Genomic DNA, 22,619 nt, shown 5'->3' with positions numbered 1-22,619 from the left:
GAGGTCAGGAGTTCGAAAGCAGCCTGGCCAACATGGCGAAACCTCATCTCTACTAAAAATACAAAATTAGTCGGGCGTGGCAGTGAGTGCCTGTAGTCCCAGCTACTTGGGAGGCCGAGGCAGGAGAATTGCTTGAACCGGGGAGGTGGAGGTTGCAGTGAGCCGAGGTCATGCCACTGCACTCCAGCCTGGGTGACAGACTGAGTTCTGTCTCAAAAAAAAAAAAAAAAAAAAAATGCACTTGCTGGCTGGCTCCGGCCAGATGGAGGCCTGCATTGGGTGGGGCGGGGGACACTCCACTCTGGTTCCAAGACACTTTGTTTTGTGCCCCATGTCATTAATTCCTGGCAAAAAAAATAATGCTCCCAGGCCCATCACCCAGGAGCAGTCTAGAGACCAAGGCACCTTGGCTCAGTGAAGAGCCGACGCTGGGACCCTCAGGAGGCTGTTAGGTCCCACAAATGTGACCTCAGCCACCAGCCACTGGCGCTGATCCCTGCTTGGACAGTGACCAGCTGGGGAGAGGCAGTGATGGCATTTTCAGTTCACTCTTCATTGCCAGGCTGCAGAGAGAGTTTGAGCAGTTAAGTGAAGGAGATGGGGACAGTTGTGCAACAAGGCCCCGGGAGAGAGCACGTGGGTGTTGACCAAAAGCCAGTGGGACTTTAGACAGGAGGACTTCCTTGTAGCTGGGAGTGCTCGGCCCTGGCTGAGCGGTTCATCATTGGCTTCTCTCACTTCAGTTTCACAGGAGCCCCCTAAGGAAGGAGCTACAATTATGTCCCTCTAGTGAAGGCCTTCTTACTCTGGCCTTTATCTCCATGACATGGGGGACTGTTGTCCTCTGAGCACGAGACCCCACCCCAGGCTTTTCTGTGTCCATGGCACTGAGCTCGGGCACCTGGCTGAGGAGGGGGAACTGGCAGCTTCAATTTTGAATTGTGTGTCCCTGTAAGACAGGCTGTTTTCATTCTCTTTACCAGGATCCACAGAATGGGAAGAGTTACTAAGCATCTCCAAATGTCGGTTCCTTTCCCCTCCCTCTGCCCCTTTTCTGAACACCCTGCATAACCCATTCCCCAGCATGCCATTTTTCAGAATGCCTCTCTGGAAGGTCAAAGAGGGGAGGTCATCGGCCCAAGGTCACTTGGTGATTTAGAGGAGAACTGGGATCAGAACTTCTGACTCCAGACCCCTGGACAGGACTCTGTCGTCTAGAGATTCTGTGTGCTTTTTTTTTTTTAACACTGGATTGTTCTTAGTTGGCTTCTTTTGTGTGGTGAGTTCTAGCTGAAGACATGACTTAAGATAAAACAGCAGTTTGGGTTCTTATTCTTTGGAGATTATCTTTTCCCCATTCTGCAATAACCAATATGTTTCAGGTGGGGTTGTCCCAGGGGAGCACACGAGAACAATCAGAGTGATTGATTATAATGGGTTCAGGGCTGGCCCAGTTAGAGTCTTCCCTGGGACTTCGGTGGAACTTCAAGGCAAGACTATCATTTCCTCTAGCTTTGGAGCAATCTGGATAACAGAGGCCCGGGGCTGCCATGGAGAAAGCCTATTGAAGAATGAAGACAGTTGAAAGGTGGGGGGAAGTCTAGCTGACATCATTTGAACCTCTGGGTGCATTCATGCCAGAAGAGACCACCCCCCTGGACTTCCCAGAAACTTAAGTCAATACATTTCCTTTTGTGAATCAAGCCAGTTTGAGTTAGGTTTTGATAATTTACGGATAGAAGAGTCTCAACTCACACAAACACAGCACATAGGTAAAACCTGTTCCAAAGGCTGACGTCTGGAAAGGGCAATTCTGGGGCTCTTTGAGGGATGTCAGAGGCCTCCCCCTACAACCTCACTACCAGGTGAGAGTGAAAGCAAGTTTTGGGTCAGCTTTTGCTCACATGTCAATATTTACTAGAAAGCAGTCACAGAAGCTGTCCTAGAACTGTTCTGTGGCTCCAGGGAAGTCCAGGCTTCATTCTTTTAGGGACTCCTACAGCAGACATGCCCATATTCTAGCTGTAAGATTCAGCAAAGCTTGACAAACTCCAGTAACTAATTTCCCATGAGCACCCAAACAGAGACTAATTTGGAATCACACGTCTTAGGCAGCACTACAAAGGCTGAAGATCCTAACACTAAGGTTTCTAGATTCTTCAAGATGAGTTATGCTCAGGCAGGACAGCCTGGGCAACAGCCCCAATGGTGAGCACCCCTCATTTCACCCACAGAAAATCATTTCTAACATATGTCATACTCTGGTTTTCACTGGAGATAAAGATGGCTAAAGTACTTCTAGAAGCTTCTTTAAAAAGTGAAAATTGTTATAAACTTCTAATTTTGGAATAATTTTAGAAAAGTGACAAAGATAGTACAGAAAGTTTCCATTAATGTACCCCTCACTCAGTTTCCCCCAATGTGAACAGCTTACATTACTATGGCACATTTGCCACAGCTGGTGAACTCACATTGGTATATTACCATTAACCAGACTCCAGACTTTACTCATATTTCTCTAGAGTTTTCCACTCATGTCCCTTTTCTCTTCCAGGGTCCCATCCAGGAAACCACATTATATTTAGCCATGGTGTCTCCTTAGGTTCCTCTGGTCTGTGACAGTCTCTCAGTCTTCCCTTGTCATTAATGATCTTGACCCTTTTGAGGAGTGCTGTCAGGAGTTTTGTAAAATATCCCTCAATTTGGGTTTATCTGATGTTTTTCTCATCATCAAGTGAGTGATTCGTTTTGGGTAAGATTGCCACAGAGGTGAAGTTACTTATCATCACATCATATTAAAGACCTGCACCTTCAACATGACCCATCACTGATGTTGATGTTGGTCCCTGGTAAAGGTCTTATTTGCCAGTTTTCACTGTAGTTCACTTTCTTCCCCCTTTCTATATTCTATATTTGAAAACAAGGCAGTAAGTCCAGCCTACATTCGAGGGTGCGGGGGGGCAGTTAAGCTATCTCCAGGAGGGGGGCTCTTTATCCCCGCTCCCTTGAGTGTGGACTGGGCGCATTGCCTTCTTCTTGTCAGTGAATTCTTCTAATTTCTAAAGGAACATTTATCTCCTCTCCCCCATTTGTTTATTTAAATCAGTAGGGACTCATGGGTATTTATTCTATATTTTGGGCTATAATCCAATCGCACATTCTGAATTTCACGGCTCAAATTTTTCCAGCTTGGGCCACTGGCAGTCCTTCCAGGTTGGCTCCAGAAGGTGCAATTTTGATTAGTTGCTTCACATAACTACCTACCTCTGCAGTGGGTATTTTCCTGAATAAGACATGTTTCTGGCATTAACAAGTGGCCCCTAGGGTGTAGATTAAGACTGATTAAGCTAATGGCAAGCAAACTACATATGCTTTGCATATTTTGTATTCATTTAACTTTTCTGTTAATGTTCATATAACGTACCATTGAGTAGATAGAACACAGCATCATAACTCTTATGGCCTGCTGTTTTAGAGAACGCTGATATGAACATTTTTGTGCATTTTGACATTTATATTTATTTTCTCTTGCAAATGGTTAAATTTTAATTCATGTCACTTTCTAAAGGGGTTTTGGACTGCCCCAACAACGTAGGGTATAGGGTTACTAAACTATTATTGTAAAACAGTTGAAACAAAACTGCAAATAAACGGAACTATAGACTGCACACTCACAGACACATACAAACATGCAAACATTTAGCCAACTCCCACACCTGTGTCAAGCTTGCTATAGCATTTTTCAAACTCAATTACATGTGATATAGCAGGGAGGTTGACCAGAGGATCTATTAGATCTTCTAGGGCTCTCCTAGTTCTGATCTATTATGATTCTATCCGTGGAGTATAAATATCAACATTTAATATATAAACAATTTGACATATAAACACTTTTGGGCTTTTTAGGGAAAAACCTGGCCATTTCTCTGGGAAGGTAGCATAATCATTACATCATCTCCACCGTGTAGTATGAGATCCCCACCTGCCAGTCATCACCGTTAGCGCTTTACATCCCCACTCTTAGTAAATCCTGCTGATATTCCCATTTTGCAGAGGGAGCTTGCCCGATGACATGACCTCTGTCACACCTCCCGGCAGCACAGCTGTGGCTGACTGTGTCAGCCTTCCCCATCACTGCAAACTTTTTGAGAGTTGGGTCTGTGTCTCCTCCCTTCTGTTCCCCAGTGCCCAGCAGAGGCCCTGGCACTCAGAAGGTGCTCAACACACCCCAGCTGAACAGTTGAGGCAATAAAGCAGAAAGTAGAGACCAGGATATATGCACCGAAAAATCTAGTAACAAAATCCAAAGTTAAAAAACAAAACTTGTACAAAGGATGCAGTAAAGGGGAGTGGGAGAAACTGCGGTACAGAATAAAAAAGTTTTGTCCTTGAGTCCAAATCCTGGTTCATATCCTGTCTGGGCCGCTCTGACCCTCAGTCTCTTCCTTGGTAAGGTTACTATGATCCCTCCTACCTTAGGGGAACTGTGAGAATTAGAAGGAATTGACAGAAGTGTCCAACACATCATAGATGCCCAATAAATTGCAGGCATAATAGTTTTATTTATTAGCCAAGTGGCCTGGAACAGTCCTCTTCACTCCTCTGGATTTCTATAAAATGGAAATGATAAAGTGGCCTCTGAGGATTACAGTAGGGTTAAATGAGGAAATGTGGACCAATTCCTCAACATGGTTCTGGACCTTGGCAAGGGTTCCGTCAATGTTTGTGGAATTCGCCTGAAAAGATATGTAACATACTGTGACTGTTAATCTCTTCATTAAAAAGAAAACCTCACAAGATATGCCAAAACTACCAACAAGAAGTCAAATCAAACTGGGTCTCTGGTGCCAAAAACAACAGCTGAAATCTTCAATTCAGCAGCGTGCGGTCAGACTCTGGTGGGTGGACACGGCCGCAGACCCTAAGCTGTGACAGTGCCCAGCCCTGGGAATCTGACCTGGTGCCTCCTTCTCTTGAGTCCCTGGGCAACTACCAATCTCCCTTCCCACCTTTCCTTCCAGAAACTACTTTCCACTGGCCTGTTAGACAAGTGGGACCTTCTCTCTGGTTTGTATAGTGCAGAGCTGAGAGCACAGTCTTAGGGATCTCAGACAAACTTGGGTGTTATTCCAAGCCCTGCCACTCCCTAGCTGTGTGGTCTTGGGCAAGTTACTTAACCTCTCTGTGCCTGTTTTCTCATCTGTAAAATGATAAAAATGCTCCCTACCAGAGGCTTGATGTGATGATTAAATGAGCTAATATGGAGGAAGCTGTTAGCCAGTGCCTGGCACAGAGAAGCAAATAATGCATGGGAACGATTATTACTATTAAGTTGGTGCAAAAGTAATTGTGGTTTTTACATTAAAAGTAATGGCAGAGGCCAGGCATGGTGGCTCACACCTGTAATCCCAGCACTTTGGGAGGCTGGGGTGGGCAGATAACAAGGTCAACGGATCATCCTGGCCAACATGGTGAAACCCCATCTCTACTAAAAATACAAAAATTAGCTGGGCGTGGTGGCGCGTGCCTGTAGTCCCAGCTACTCAGGAGGCTGAGGCAGGAGAATCTCTTGAACCTGGGAGCAGAGGCTGCAGTGAGCCAAGACGGCACCACTGCACTCCAGCCTGGTGACAGAGCGAGACTCCATCCCAAAAAAAGAAAGTAATGACAGAAATCCCAATTACTTTCCGCGAACCTAATATTTACACGAGGAAGCTTGCAGATAGGACTGGTGATATGCGAAGCCGTGCGTTAGTTAGGTGCTCACTAAATGCTTTTTGAATGAACACAGGCAATGAATGAATAAATGTGCATATGAATGAATGACTCATGCTAAGGTCCCTGGCTCACATTCTCCCGTTCCCCCTTAGGGTCTCTCCATCCCTTCTCCTGCCCTCAGTTTCCCTCTGGGCTGCCTGTCCCCTACCCAGCAGTCTTGATTGTTGCACTCCTCAACTCTTTCTAAGCTGTTCTGTCCTCTCTACCTTCCATCAGCTGTGGCCTGAGTAGCTGGTGACAGTTGGTGGAACTATTTTGTGGCTGAAAACCCCGCAGAGTCCACCCTCCCTTTGTCACCCCAAGCCTCGGCTGGCTGTGCAAGCCACAACCCAAGGGCTGTAGCAGGATCCCTCCCCCAAGCCCATCCCCATGCCCCTGACCCGGTGCATATTTCAGAGTTGAAATGAAAGGCAAGAGGTGGGTTTGGTGAGGACCGGATAACCCTGGAGGAACTGCGAGGAATTATAAACAGTGTCACGTCAACTCCAGATTGAGCCTCAGATCCTGACTTGAGCGCGAGGAAATGGGGCTGTGACAAGGAGACGCTTCCTGCCAGACGGATGTCCAGAGGTGTCCCTAGAAGGGCCTGATGACAGGCAGAGGCTGAGCTGGGTGGGGAGGCGCTGCTTATGCACTGCAGGTTTTGCTACGTGCCATTGAGGGGGAGCCTTTGAGGAGGGAGTGGAGCTGGAGATAGGGTCCTCATTACCTTTGCCAGCAGTCACGGAGCAGGGACATCCTCCAGGAACTCCCAGGGACCACAGGGGACCTAGCATCCTTCCAGGGAGACTCCTGCCAGCTTTAAACATTCCTGAAGCTGGAGAACAGCCCCCTTACCTCCCCCATCCCCACATCTTATCAGGCTCCTGGAAATTCTGAGCCCTGGTGGCGTCAGAAAGTTTGGGGAAAGATTCCAGGGCACATATTTGAACCTTTCCCTGCCTCCCTGCAGTGATGACTCTGAGATGCATGAGACTTACCTCTCTAGGGAGACATGCCTGCAGGAAGATGAAAATGGGAGATTTCTTGATGACTTCCCGCTGGGGAGAGAGCTCACTACCAGCTCTGCTGACTGCAGACAGCTCCACAGGCCCCCAGTGGGTCTGCCCAGAGCGAGCAGCCCGCCTGGGCCTTGTCTCAGCAGACACTGCCTAGCAGCCTCAGGGTGTGGCCCGAGGCAGACAGCCTGATTGTCATCACTCATCAGCAGGCGACAAGTCGCTTAACCTCCAAACCTCAGCTTCCTTGTCTATAAAATGAGAATCATTTTATGGAATAAATTTTCCAACACACGAGACCCATTCCCCCCCACCACCAGCAAAAAATGTACCCAAAACATTCCATCACCAGTACTGTAGCACTGAGGCTGAGCCTCGAAGCCATCAAATCATGAATTGGCAACAGCAGGTCACAGCGTTTCCCCATCTCTTCAATATTCCATTTTCTGCGTGAACAAAATTGTATGTTTTCCAATCATTTTCAATGCAAATATTTTTTCAAACACATTTCAATTTTGTTCAAAAAAGGTAAATTAGAATGTATTTTATCCACCACTTTGTATCTACAAGGAGGATGACAGGTTGCGACGAGTTGAGGAGATGACATTGGGGCCAGCATGTTATATATTAATTTGTCTTCTAGGTTGGTTATGCACACCCTCGGTGCCAGGCCCTAGAGCCCAGGTATGCTGCAGACACAATCTCCAGATCTCAATGCCATGGTCTTAGAGGAAGATGGGGGCGCTAAGAGATGGCAGATACATCCTATGCTAAAAGTGTTTGGGTAGTGATAGGGATCCAAGGCTGTGCGAGTTCACATGTACATCCGCCCGGGGTCCCTGACTCAGGAAAGGCTTCCAGGGTAAATGACATTTGAGCTGATCCTTAAGGATAAGTGGACTTAAGGGTAGGGGACATTTTAAACAGAGCAAACAGCAAGTGCAAAAATAGAGGGGCATCAGAGTCTGACATTTCACACTGTAAGATATTTCCCCATTACAGCTACTACTTCCGATAATAATCACACAAATGGTAATAATTCCAGCGAACATTGACTGCTTACCTACGGTGCATCTGGTATTGTGCCAAGCATCATGTAGACATGCCCCATGTGATCCTCACCATAACCCAGTGAGATACAGCAATGCCTCCAAGTGCACTTTCCATACAATATGCAGAAGAGTCAGGAGCTGAAGCCAGAATCCACTGCGCTTATATGAGGCACAGCTTTCCTTCTGCAGCCAGCAGGGAAGGGCCGCTGTGGATATTCTGTTCCTCCTTTTTTTTTTTTTTTTTTTTGAGACAGAGTCTCCTTCTGTCACCCAGGCTGGAGTGCAGTGGCGTGATCTTGGCTCACTGCAACCTCCCCTCCCAGGTTCAAGCGATTCTCCTGCCTCAGCCTCCCAAGTAGCTAGGACTACCGGCTTAAAAGAGCTGGTGTGTCTCCCGGGGCGAGACACAACCCTTGGTGTTTGGGGTGTCAAAAAAGGAAGGGTAAAAAGATACATTTTCCAACCATGAGGGTTTGGGCAGAACCCAAAATGCACTTTGCCACGCAAGCCACTCCCTCTCCATCTTGGAACCCGTGGGTGCTCCAGAGAGATCTTATCTGTATGTTTCTGTTTCATTAACACCTAATTTATCGAAATACTGCATGGAAGCACCGGGGGCCTGCTCAGCTTCTGCCCTGCATGAGCCATTGGAGTCCCCAAGTGTCCCTGGGGCTTATGTACAACATGTGAGGTGCTTCTCTCCCCTGCTTGGTGCTGTACTGTGTCACTAGGCCCCACAGAGCACTGCTTGTACCCACTGTTCCCAAAGACTCTCAAACTTGGTTCCTGCGTTTTCCGGCCCAGACTCCATTTTCTTTGTGGCTCAAAAAGAGCTTCAGAATAAGAAAGAGGAAATCCTCATCCTATTCCTCCTAGGACCACGCCTCTACATGCACTTGTGCACACACACACGTGCACACATATACAGACACCCCATGCATGGCGTTGACTATCTCTTCCCAACAAAGTGTCACTCCATTAAGGCAGAGAATTCCATCCATCTCGTTCACTGCGGTATCCTCAGTGCCTGCAACAGAAGCTGGCACACAGTAGGTTCTTCATAAATATTATTGCAGGAACATATGAATGAATGAAAAAATAAATGGTAAGCTTTCTGGAGCATCTCTGAGGGAGAGGAAGAAAGTTACTCACCTCTGTTGAGCACCTACTGTGTGTCAGGCACAATGCTTGATACTTTACTCAAGGTCTTCTTTCTTACAACCATGTTGCAACGTGGGGTCACTGTACTCATTTTCTGGAGGAGGAAACAGGCTCAGGATAAGTAACTTGCCTGGTGAATGACACACAGCTGGTAAGGGTGAGAGCAAGGGTTTGCACATAGGTCTGTTCGACTTGAACAGCACGCTGCTTCTCCTGGGCTGTGTGCCTCTATTTTTGAGATCAGTGAATAACACAGAAGCGCCAGATCCATGACAAGTCACATCACTGGCTCCCCATCACCCTAGACCCCCTGAGAGAAGCCGCACTGGAATAAACACAGGACAGACCACTCACTGTGGTTAAAATATCAAGGCTGCTTCTCAGTAGCTTGATGAGCTAAAGATTCATTTCTCACTCGTGTTTCTCAGCCTGGTGTGGCTTGGCTGGCCTTCCTGGGTGGCTTTTCTCAAAGAGGGGACTCAGGCACCTGGCTGCTCTCATGCTGTTGCTACGTCTTACAGAGCACACAGTTTCCAAGGTTGCAGTGGAAAGGTGGGAGAGGACTGGAGGGCAGTGCCAGATGTTTCTAAGGCCAGCCGAGAAGCAGCAAGCAACTTTCACCCTAACTCGCTTGGCCAAACCAGTTGCTGACCCAACCTAACGGCAAGGGGAATAGAGTGTTCCTGAGAGTTCAGGGGAGACCCAGCTGGCTGAGCCCAGGGCCCTGCAGCTCCACACACCTGCCCTAGGGGGTCCTATCTCTCCGTGTGCCTTCGAGCCTCCCTCACCTGGCCTTGCTCAGTCCTCAGAGCCCCAGGAACAAGACAAGCCCAGAGCTCCTGGCCACATATGTAGACTTCTGCCCCTGGATCCCAAAGCTGAAGCCAGGGACACCAGGAACACTTCCTAGAAGCTGAATGAGCCTTTTCTGGGATCTCTCAGGAGCCTTCTCCCAGCCCACAGGAGCTGCAGGGAACCCCTCATCCCATGCAGTCCTGAGCCTTGGCCCCATTCCTGCTGCTGCCAACTTTGTGGCTCCAACCAGGGACCCTATCGTAGTGTCCCAGAGCTCCAAGATCAGCTCGTCCCACACGGAGGCCTCCCCCTGGCCCTCTGGGACTCTGGCTAAGGGTGGCTCCTACAGGCCCCCCTGAGTCTGCACAATTTCTATTATGGGTCTAGAAGCAGGATGTTCAGTCTAAGCTTCCAGAGATTTATCCATCCATCCATCCATCCACCCATGCATGCGTTTGTCCATCCATCTATCCACCACTCACCAAAACCCTGGATCTCAGCCTGGCTCCTGGGCCACCAAGGCCAGATTTATCATTAGAGATTGGCTCACACAATTATGGAAACAAGAAGTCCCATGATCTGCCATCTGCAAGCTGGAGACCCAGGAACGCTGATGGTTCCAGTCCAAGCCCAAAAGCCTGAGAACCAGGAGAGCCAATGGTATAAGCCTCAGTCTGAGTCCAAACACCTGAAAACCAGGAGCTCAGTGAGAAAGGAAATTCCTCCTTCCTTGACCTTTCTGTTCTACTCAGGCCCTCCGTGGATTGGATGACTATGAAATTAACCATCACAGTGGGTTCTTCAGAACACTAGCACCTTGAGATGCTCTGCCTCGAAGTGGCCCCCAACCAAGTAACTTTGGGAACTATGACTGTAGGCAGCCACCTCCCTCTGCCCCATTCCACTTTGCATTACAATGCACCTTAGCCTATAAAGGCTCTGAAGCAAAAAGCCTGTTTGATTTAATTTGATTTCGCTTGACACCTTCCAAACTTGGACCACACACTCAGTACTCATTACCTAGTAACATTTCTATGGACAACAGTTTGGGAAATCTCTCCTAGACAATTCTAGACTCAGTTTTAGAGATGAATCACACCTCACCCTTGCTCACCTCTCTGGTGGGGTAGATAGCAGACAAATATAAGCATGATCAGTGCTTGGCCAATCAATGTCTTTCAATAAAAAATTACCCTCCTATCTGCTTAATTTTTAGATAAAACTTATATTTATCTCACATATTATACATGCATTTGTCTATGTATTTTTTCTCTGGTCCCCTCTGTCTTAATCTGTCTTGTGCTGCTGCAACAGACCACTTGAGACTAGGTAATGTATAAAGAACAGAAATTTATTCTCTCACAGTTCTGGAGGCTGGGAAGTCCAAGATCAAGACACAGACAGGTTTGGTCTCTGGTCTCAAGATGGTGCCTGGTTCCTGAGTCCTCTGGAGAGAAGGAACATTGTGTCTTCACATGGCAGAAGAGCAGGGGAGAGTGAGCACACTCCTACAACCCCTTTCTTTAGTGTCATCAATCCATTCATGAGGGCAGAGCCCTCTGGACCTAAACACCTTCCATTAGGCCCTGTCTCCCACACTGCTGCACTGGGGATTCAGTTTCAGCACGAGTCTTGGAAGACACAAAAGCATTCAAACCACAGCACCCCTTCCCTCTCACTAGAACAAAATCTCCACAGGGAAAAAGTTGAATCTGTATTGTTTACTGCTTTATGTCCACACTCCTTCCTATGTCTAGGATAGTGGAATAGGGTTTGGCATATAGCTGGTGCTTACTAATTTTTGTAAGATGACTTTGTTCATAGTATAGAATTAGCCCATTGTCACGTGACAAGTACATGGTGAGGCCGAGATTTATTTTTATTTTTATTTATTTATTTACTTATTTTGAGATAGAGTCTTACTCTGTCACCCAGGCTGGAGTGTAGTGCATGATCTCAGCTCACTGCAACCTCTGCCTCCCAGATTCAAGCAATTCTTCTATATCAGCATCCCAAGTAGCTGAGACTGCAGGCGCACACCACCACGATGAGCTAATTTTTTTATTTTTAATAAAGACAGGGTTTCACCATGTTGGCTAGGCTGGTCTCAAACTCCTGACCTCAGGTGATCTACCCACCTCAGCCTCCCAAAGTGCTGAGATTACAGACATGAGCCACCTCGCCCAGCCAGGGGTCAAGATTTAAAACCACGCTGTCTGACTTTGGAGTCCGTACACTGACCACTCTGCTAACTGCCTCTCACCAGCACCAGGCTACACTGAGTAAGTGCATAAATGACCTAAAGCTTCTTTTTTCTCCTTAAAAAAAAAAAAAAAAAAGGTCCCAGCTGCCCAAACCTGCTCCACCCCAGTCTCTACTGGAGACCTATGTCAGTTTCTTTCTATACCTTCCTCAGACCCTGCCCTTAGGCCTAGCACCAGGCTAAGGATCAGGTCACCCAAGACCTGGCAGTGCTGCTATTGAGTCTCAGCAATAGAACCTGGGGGTGACCCTTGGAGCAGCCTGTGCTAGATTCTCTAGGAGGAAGAGAATTCTACTGAAACCCCCAGAAATCCAGCTTGACAGCTTCCAGCTCTGTCCTTGAAATATGATGCCAAATCAAGTTGTCAAGTAGAATGACTTGAAATTAGCAACTCTCCTCCTCCCTCCAGTCTAATAAAATAAGAGGGTGGAGTGGAAAGGGGCTTAGTTCAGAGCTGGAAGCTCTGGCTCTGCCCAACTTTTGCACTGTCTCTGGGCCATGGCTTCCTTGGCCTGCCCTGCAAACATTTTCAACTGGAAACTTCCACAGAAATAACTGTTCGTAGGTAGGTATAATACTCGCTAGCACAGAGGCATGGGCAAGATGCCAAGGACCCCAGAGCCAAGGGTCCCCTGCCAGAGAAGGTCAGGGAGGGCTTCTCAGAGGCTCAAGTACCTTTGATTGGAGTGTCCAAGGATGATTTGGAAGTTTTGAGTTGCAGATGAGGCTAGAAAGGAAGGTTAAGGCAGATTGTACAGGCCTTGAAAGCCAGGACTCTCTACTGCAGGCAACAGGAAGCCCATGAAGGTTTTAAACGAGGCCCTCTTGGGCTAGCTTTCCATCCAGTATTAGGATTAGATTCATCTGTGACTTGCAGAAAACTCAAAAGAACAGTGGCTTAAACACACAGAATTTGTTGTTTTCCAGAAATGTGTTCTGTCCAGAGACAGGCAGTTGGGACTGGTATAGCAGGTCTGCAGGCCTCAGAGACCCAGGCATCTTCCTTCTGCTTCCCCTACCTCTGTATATGGCTTCATCATCTCATGGCTCAAGATGGCTGTTGGGGTTCCAGCTTTCACATTTGCCTTCCTGGCATCTGGACAAAGGAATGGAAAATAGACTGTATTAGTCCATTTTCATACTGCTATAAAGAACTTCCCGAGACTGGGTAATTTATAAAGGAAAGAGGTTTAATTGACTCACAGTTCCATGTGTCTGGAGAGGCCTCAGGAAACTTACAATCATGGCAGAAGGCAAAGGAGATGCAGGCACCTTCTTCACAGGGTGGCAGGATGGAGTGAGTGCCAAGCAAAGGGGAAAGAGCCCCTTGTAAAACCATCAGATCTCGTGAGAGCTTACTTGCTATCACAAGAGCAGCATGGGGTAAACTGTCCCCATGATTCAATTACCTCCACCTGGTTTCTCCCTTGACTTGCAGGGATTATGGAGATTATAATTCAAGATGAGATTTGGGTCAGGACACAAAACCTAACCATATAATAGACACAAAGGGCACACCTCCTGCAAAGCTGGCTCCTTTGAAAGAGTTTTCTCAGAAGCCCACACACAACTTTCACTTATTGGCCAGAACTTAGTCTCTTTGCTACTCTACCTGGAAAAAAGAATAGGTCATGTAATCTTTGTTCTTAGTAGTAATTTGCCTTGTTACATAGCAGAGCTCTGTAATAGAGGAGTATACTAAGAATGGATATTCTTAGTGTACTCTTCTTATACGTAGGCATCTGGCTACGTAGGCTTTGGACTTCAAGAAACAGAATACCTGACACCCATCCTTTAGTTCTTCCTTAACAAGAAGTCCCAGGGTTGGGTTGCTGATTCAGCAATAACATCAGTTTTTTTTTTTCTAATCTTTGCTCTGCCATCCTCAGGGTTTGGATATTGAGTTATTATTAAATGATTATGTTTACAAAGCACTTATGCTACATAAAAATAAAATAAAATCTATTAAGTATATCAACTCACATCACAACATGACTGCCATAGTGCCAGACATCACATCCTGTCCCTACATCCCATGAAGTAGGACAGAGAGAAGCCATTATCTTCTTTTTTTTTTTTTTTTTCCAACAAAATGGCCACCTCCCCCAGGCCAAAGTGGCTGTGCTGGCTGTGAAGCTTCAGAATTGACCCTCTTGCATGTGGGCAGCCCCAGCACTGACTGGTAATTGCATCAAATGTTTTCCTTTTCTGCCATCAAGAATGCTCATTTCACCAATCCCCGAGGACACAGGAGGCTCCAAGCAGAGAGTGAGTCAGGAATTCTATGTTTTCACCTTGGCCTTAGCTTCTCAATTTATCTTGTAGTTTCATTAAATCCTGCACCACATACCACAGACTTATTTCTAATCTAACAACCTGTTGCAGGGATCCAGGACATTACAAACACAGAATGCTCTTTGCCTGATTTTCTTTCTTAAAATCAAATAACTCTATTCACTACTCCATCCCTGTGTCTCGCACGGTTCGCTTAGATTAATAACATTTGAGATTCTGCCTATTAGGTGTCGAAAGCAGCGAGCAAGAGCCTTCTAGCCAATTCCAATTCCAGATACTGCACAATGGAAACTATTTCTCCCCGACCCTGTTGCCAGCAACAAGCCTTTCTCTAACGGCTTAATTAGGATTCAAGACTGTGTCCAGGAACCCAGAGCCTCAGAAGGAGCCAAGCCGGCGTGTTTACAGACTTCTGTGTTCAGTTCATTCCTGGTTTTGTATTTTGCAAGAGGAGGGAAAAGGAAATGGCTGTGTAAGGGAGACACAGACAGAGACACAGAGAGGGAGAGAGAGAGAGGTGGGTTTTTAATGACAGGAGGAAGCCCCAAATTTAGTGAATATGGAGTTAAGTTGGTGGCTAGTCAAGAAGGTGGGGACAATGAGAATGCAGAGGGAAGAAGGTACCAAAACCCAGAAGTGGTCCAGACAGACCACAGAGATCAGAGCTTCCTTTTCATTGTCTGCGTGGCAGTGACAAGAGGTCATGAACCTATCCTTGTCTCATTACCATGGGGACTGAACATGGGGAAGAAGCCTTGTGTTTAAAAGCAGTGAGACTCGGGTAAAATTTTTTCTTTGTTCCTTCCTGGCTGTGTGATCTTGGACGAGTCACTTCACCTCTCTGAATGCTAGCTTCTTCATCTGGGGAATAATAACATTGTTTTTAAGGAACCATTGTGAGATTTATCAAATAAGTATGAGAAAAGCATTTGACATTGCCATGGCATGTGGGGGGCCCTTGGGAAATATGAGTAGGGATGAGTTGAACCTTAATTCCCCGGACCTTTGTGTTACCCTAGATACGATGGTCCAACCTTAGAGCTAGAAAGTGGACAAGCCTTGAAGGAGCTGTGGGTACAATTTACGCTTTCATGGCCTGTCTCCTCATTTATAAAATGGGTTAATAATAGTGTGGTTTAAAAGACAGAATGCACAAAAATTTCTTAGCTCACTGCCTGGCATGTACTAGGTGCTCAAACCTGGGGATGGGGAGAAAATTGTCTGCTCAAAGCCCATTATTGTACTTACGGGGAGTCTGAGTCCCAGGAGGGAAATGATGTCACTGATCCACAGCAAGTTAATAGAAGAACTGAATTCTAACCCCCATTCTTCCATTAATTTGACTTTTAAGATGCATCAAAGGGGATCAATAGATGCCAGAATAAGCATAAACCCTTGACAACATGCTGGTGAGGAACACTTTGGGAATAATAAACAACAAAATAAACAACTTCAACATAGAAAAAGCAGACACCATAAGAGACATCCTCCTGGGAATCTCAATTTATATCAGCTTGTTTCTTTATCAAAACTGAAATGATCATTTAAGTCAGTTTTCTGATTGCTCTTTCAAAATGTCATTTTACATTCAAACCAGTCCCTGGAATCTAGCACTAGGTATCCCATATCTAGGGATACTTCTAGCCACAGCTGCAAGAATTTACACATGAGGACGTTCATTGCAGACTTCATAATCACAAGACATGGGAGGCACCCTATAGGTTGGAGAGTTGTTTAAGCAAAGTATGGTAACCCAGATGGCAAAATGCAAAGCAGTTATTAAAACTGACATTTGTCCTGGCTAACACAGTGAAACCCCGTCTCTACTAAAAATACAAAAAAATTAGCCAGATGTGGTGGTGGGTGCCTGTAGTCCCAGCTACTCAGGAGGCTGAGGCAGGAGGATGGTGTGAACCCGGGAGGCGGAGCTTGCAGCGAGCCAAGATTGCGCCACTGCACTCCAGCCTGGGCGACTGAGCGAGACTCCGTCTCAAAAAAAACAAAAACCTTGACATTTGTAAAGTATTTTTTTAATGAATCAGGAGAAACACTTATGATGTGAAGAAAAAAAGGCTAGGCATGGCGGCTTATGCCTGTAATCCAGCACTTTGGGAGGCCGAGATGGGAGGATCACTTGAGCCCAGGAGTTTGAGACCAGCCTGGGCAATATAGTGAGACCTTGTGTCTACAAAAATAAAAACCAAAAAATTAGCCAGGTGTAGTTATGCATGCCTGTGATCCCAGCTACCTGGAAGGCTGAAGTGGGAGGATTGCTTGAGCCTCGGAGGTCGAGGCTGCAGTGAGCCAAGGTAGGAAGATCACTTGAGCTCAGGAGTTAAGAGACCATCCTGGGCAACATAGGGAGACCCTCATCTCTACAGAAAAAGTAATAATAATTAGCCAGGCACGGTGGTGCACAACTGTGGTCCCAGCTACTTGGAACATTGAGGCAGGAGGATCACATGAGCTCAGAAAGTCGAGGGTGCAGTGAGCTATGATGGCACCACTGCACTCCAGGTTGGGTGGCAGAGCAAGACCCTGTCTCAAAAAAAGAAAAAGAAAAAAGATACAAAGGGACACAAAACTGTGCATTATAATGATTTCAACTGTGTAAAATAAGTGTGTATGTGTGTGTATGTGTGTGTCTGTGTGTGTACTTAGAAAAAAGACTGGAGGGAAGATATACGAAACTGGTAACGTTACCTATATCAGGATGATAAAATTAGAAGTGATCTCTAACTTTCTCTATTTACTTATTTATACTTTTCTGCATTTTACAAATTTTTATAGTGAGTATACATTACCTTTACATCCAGAAAATACCATTTAAATGTTAAATAACATACAAAAGACAAACATAAAGTGAATTCCCCTAGCCCTTAACAGTTTCTTTCCTCACTCCACCAAGCCATTTGTATAAAGAAGAGTCTAAAGTCCAGTTTACTATCCCACACAAGATAAGTAAGTGCCTTATATGTTCGAGGGCTCAGATCTTTCTTTTGACCCAGTATTAATCCGAGCAAGATTAAGTATTAATTATTAATTATTAATTTGAGCAAGGCTCAGAGATGGCAACAGTTCAAAAAGGAAAGAGAAAGTGCACTTTCAAAGTGTGCAAGGGAGTCAAACTTCAGAAGGATCACCTCACCAAGCACAAAACAATTAGAATTTAAAAGGAAAAAACTCACAGAATTCCCAACATTTCTGTTACCTATTGCTATATAACCACCTCAAAACATAAAGGCTCCAAACGACATTGATATATTATTTCTCATAATTCTGCATGTCAGGGATTCAGGCAGGGCTCAGCCAAACAGTTCTTCTGCTCCATGTGGTGTCAGCTGGGCTCACTCGGTCAGCTGGCTTCAGCAGGCAGTGGGTTGGAGTGGCAGGTCCAGATGTCACTGATGTGTCTGTCACTGAGTACTACTCCACATGGTCACTCTCTGTTGCACCCGCTCACACACCCTTTCTCTGGCTGGCTCACCCTGCCCCACCCGCTGGCTGGCTCTTCCACAGCACAAAAGCATGTTAGTATTGTTCCTCTTTCTCTCTTGAGCCTTTTTTTTTTTTTTTTAAATAGTAAGGTTTGGTCAGTAGAAAAAAAAGGACCTGCATTTTTAAGCCTTCTAGGATTATGAGGGTTCTGGGCAGATATTCTCAAAATAAAGAATAGCCAATGCCTTTGGGAGCCCAGCAAGCTTTCCCATCCTTCTTCCTGTGATAAGAAGCACCCTGATTATTGTAGACTGGGTACGTAACCTGCTAGTTCTGGGACCCACCCCAATAACTTTCTTAGCCAGGGCAGCCATAATTTCCCTTTCTGCTTGAGCCAGTGTGAGTCAGGCTTCTAAAACCTGCCAGCCAAGAGTCCTGGTAATTCAGATCTCAAGAGGAAGAGAGATCCAGAAGGACAAGTACTATGCAGCCAAGTGGAGGAGAGAGGGAAGAAACAACAGCCAGAAACAGATCGTTCCTGAGCCACTCATCAGCCCAGGACAGGGTCAGAGCAAAAACCCAGCCTCCGCTCTTCTCAGTCATCACTTCCATCAGAGGGATACATGCTCATTTCCTGTAGGAGGCAAGAACAAGACTGTTGCCGTATTGCCTAGGGAAATAGAAAATAAGCAACAAGGCAAATACAACCAGAGTCATCAGTGTTAATTCCGTGGTCTTCCAACCAGCATTCTGAAAGTGCATTGACATTCATGGTCTTGCTGTCTTTTATCAGACTTCTGACTGGTAATTACACCTGTGTAATCGTCATAAAGTTACCTAGCCTAAAGACGGACTCAGACTGGTGCCTGCAATACTAAAATCTTACTTCAACTCGATTTTTGCTTTGTTCTTATCCAGTTTAAAATGTGCTTGCATTGCTTTTTTCTCTTAGGGAATAACGTGTAAGGAGTATTGTAGGCATTTAGGCACCCCACCTGTCCCAAACATTTAGGTAAAAAGTTGTATCCAAAAGGAAGTGGATTTGAGAGGCTGAGGCAGGAGGATCACTCGAGACCAGGAGTTTAAGACCATCCTGGGCAACATAGCAAGACCCTATCTCTACAAAAAATAAAAACATTAGCCGATTATGGTGGTGCATGTACTCCCAGATACTTGGGAGGCTGAGGTGGCAGGATTGTTTGAGCCCAGGATCTCTAGGTTGCAGTGAGCTACAATCACACCACTGCACTCCAGACTGGGAGACAGAGCAACGCAACACCCTGTCTCTATAAAATAATAATAAATAAAGGAAATTTTAAAAATAAAATGAATTGGAAGTTGTCAGGCAGAGTAATTTTACTATGATCTTGTCAATAAAGACTAGAATACCAAGTGATTAAAGGACATTCAAAAGATATTTGAAATTGTCCAAATGCTTCCACATTCATATACTTATATACATGCAATGATGGATGAATATCTTAATACAGCAACATACTGAAAGGGCAAATGTATGTGCAGTTATCTTTTGTTCTTAAAAAGATATATTTCCTAGGAAGACTGTTAAATTGTAGGTGGTCACTTTTTACCTGAAGTTGCAATGATAATAAATATCATTATAAAAGTTTTGGACTCTTTTATATTAAGATTATAAGGCATCGGACAGGCGCGGTGGCTCACGTCTGTAATCCCAGCACTTTGGGAGACCAAGGCGGGTGGATCACCTGAGGTCGGGAGTTCGAGACCAGCCTGACCAACATGGTGAAAACCCGTCTCTACTAAAAATACAAGAAAAGACTTAGCCAGATGTGGTGGTACATGACTGTAATCCCAGCTACTTGGGAGGCTGAGGCAGGAGAATCACTTGAACCCGAGAGGCAGAGGTTACAGTGAGCCAAGATCGCACCATTGTACTCCAGCTGGGCAACAAGAGCAAAACTCCGTCTAAAAAAAAAAAAAGACTATAAGGCAGAGTGGCTAACTTCCTAATCTCAGAGAAAGAAGAATCTATCCTCCCCAACTCCTGATGGTCAACAGTAACGAGTAGAGATCGCAAGCAGTCTCCCCTGTTGGCATTCCAGGCATGGCTCTAGTCAACAGGTTGTTGCTATGGCTTGTTTGAGAGGTAATTATGCAACTTTATTTTACCCTCAGGTAAGAGAACGCAGGCATTGTATTACATTCCTGACTTGAGCTACTGAATCTTTGATGCAACAGCCAATACAGTTCACAAAGTAGCATTAAAAACTTAAACCATTAAATTAAACCCAGTAAAGAAACAACATAAATGACCACCAACAGAGGAATGACCAAATAGACTGAGATAAACTCATACAGTTGACTGCAAAGCAATAATTTAAAACATTGAGAATAATCAAAATATTGCAAATCATCAAAAATAATTATTATGGGAAGATCTCCAAGGTATATTATTGAATGAAAAGCTGAGTACAGAATGGTAATAAGAAACAAAGAAACAAAAAAAACCATACAAGCACACACACACATAGATGATGTTATACTATGTACATATTATCTATGTGTGTGTGTGTGTGTGTGTGTGTATAGTGGTATATAAATGCATGGATACAAACCAAGCTGATATGGTTTCTTTGGGAAAGTCAAACAAGAAGCAGGATTGGGTTGAAGTCAAAACGAACTTTAGCCTTGTCTATAATGCACTCATATTTATAGATATATCATGTTGTATATAATGTATTAATATGTTATTTGTATAATTAACAACATTTTTAAAAATAACCACTATAAGCATAAATGGGGACTCATAGCAATTTAATTTTGCAATCATTTACTTCAACATCCTTAATTTAGAGTTGAAGAGGCCAAGACTCAGAGAAGAGAAGTGACTCGCCCAAGCCCACCTTGGGTCGGGAGTTTGAATTAAATCCCCCAGAGTTCCAACCCAGCCTCCTCCTATCATGTCACTGTTTGTCACTCAATAGGGCTACCAATCTATGTTCTCAAAGGATGCACACAGAGGTGGAGAGCCTGGGCCTGCAATGACCTGGTCCCATCTGCCTGGTCATCGTCAACCTGTCTGGCCAGCCTCAGGATGCAAGGAGAACATGGAACCAGGAGGAAGAAACCGCCTTGGGCTGGTTCTCTGCCTTCACCTCCTATGTGGCCTTGGGCGAGTGGGTGACTGGCTTAGTGGACTCCCTGCTTCCCTCCAACCCTTGGTGCTACCCTCTGTGAACTTTGCCTGTGGCCCCGTCCATACACAACATACCCTTCGTATGACCCTAGATCTTTTCCTCCTGTTCGTAATTAAGAGAAGAAAGCACCAAATGAGCATATGCGTAAATATATGCAGTAATGATGTCTTTTTTTTTAATGTGAACTATTTTGGCCTAATTCTTTTTTTTTTTTTTTTTCAAAAAGAACGGCTAATATTTCATGAGGAGAGATAAGATCTTGCTTTAATATGGTTAGCTCCAATTGACCTTGAACTGAATCTACAAATTTCCTAGAGGTGACCTCTTCATCGACGCTTGATACACATTCACAAATAAATGAACTGAGAAGATTCCTATTTAGATAACTAGTCCAACAGAGGATCCAAAATAAAGGCAGATGTCCAGGGCTCATGAGGAGAATTGTAGAATCATGGAATCTTAGAATAATAGAGTTTCAGAATGACATAATAGCAGAATCTTAGTGTGAGTGGCAGAGTCCAGAGCTGGAAGGGACCCCTAAAATGAAAAAAATTAAAGATGACTACACTGTGAGCCCCTTAGGGAAGGGATCATGTGTTGGACATCCCTAGATCCCGGCTGGCACATAGTAGGAGGCATTGTAAATAGTTCATAATAAGTGAACAATTAAGTGTTAAGGAAGTAAGAATGCAGGGAATCACTATTCATGCATTCATTCACTCATTCAGCAAAGCTTTACTGCACACCTCCCGTGTGCCAAGCTCTGTGTAACACATGGGCACAGAGATGCATAAACCCAGATCTTGCCCTTGAGAGGTCTCTGTCTAGTGACAGTCACTGGGTGCAGGAGGATTGTGGGAGGATTCTCTCTTATCTAGCCCCGTTTTTCCTACCTAACCTGCACCTTCAGGGACCCTGTCATCTCCTTGGACCTTGGACCTTTTACCACCAAGGGAAATCTTGCTTGTCCCTGAGCAGGACAATCGGCTAAGCTTTTATCAGCAAAAATAACAGAAGAAAATAACATTTACAAAGAGGAATATAGCCCTCAACTCAATCATTTTATGCTTTCTTTCCACACATAGTTATAGGACTCAATTAAAATAAGCATACATATTTGCCACTCAGTATGTCCCATATTTTTTTTTTTTTTGGTGGCAATCTGAACATAGGTCAAAGTTTAAAGGAATATAAATCTATGGATTCTAACAATCATCTCCCACTAAACTTCAACTGTTAATAATTACCATTGACTCTAACTCTGGTTTTCGACTGTGTGCACAGCCCAGCAATGTTTCTGGTAATAGATGTCCTATAGGAATGGAAGACTTCTGCCACCAAATAGACATGCACACGTATGTTTATTGAGGCACTATTCACAATAGCAAAGAGTTGGAACCAACCCAAATGTCCAACAATGATAGACTGGATTAAGAAAATGTGGCACATATACACCATGGAATACTATGCAGCCATAAAAAATGATGAGTTCATGTCCTTTGTAGGGACATGGATGAAACTGGAAAACATCATTCTCAGTAAACTATCACAAGGACAAAAAACCAAACACCGCATGTTCTCACTCATAGGTGGGAATTGAACAATGAGAACTCATGGACACAGGAAGGGGAACATCACACTCGGGACTGTTGTGGGGTTGGGG

Source organism: Symphalangus syndactylus, chromosome 8, assembly GCF_028878055.3.
Source record: "Symphalangus syndactylus isolate Jambi chromosome 8, NHGRI_mSymSyn1-v2.1_pri, whole genome shotgun sequence".
NCBI lineage: Eukaryota > Metazoa > Chordata > Mammalia > Primates > Hylobatidae > Symphalangus > Symphalangus syndactylus.
This window is presented reverse-complemented; position numbering follows the sequence as displayed.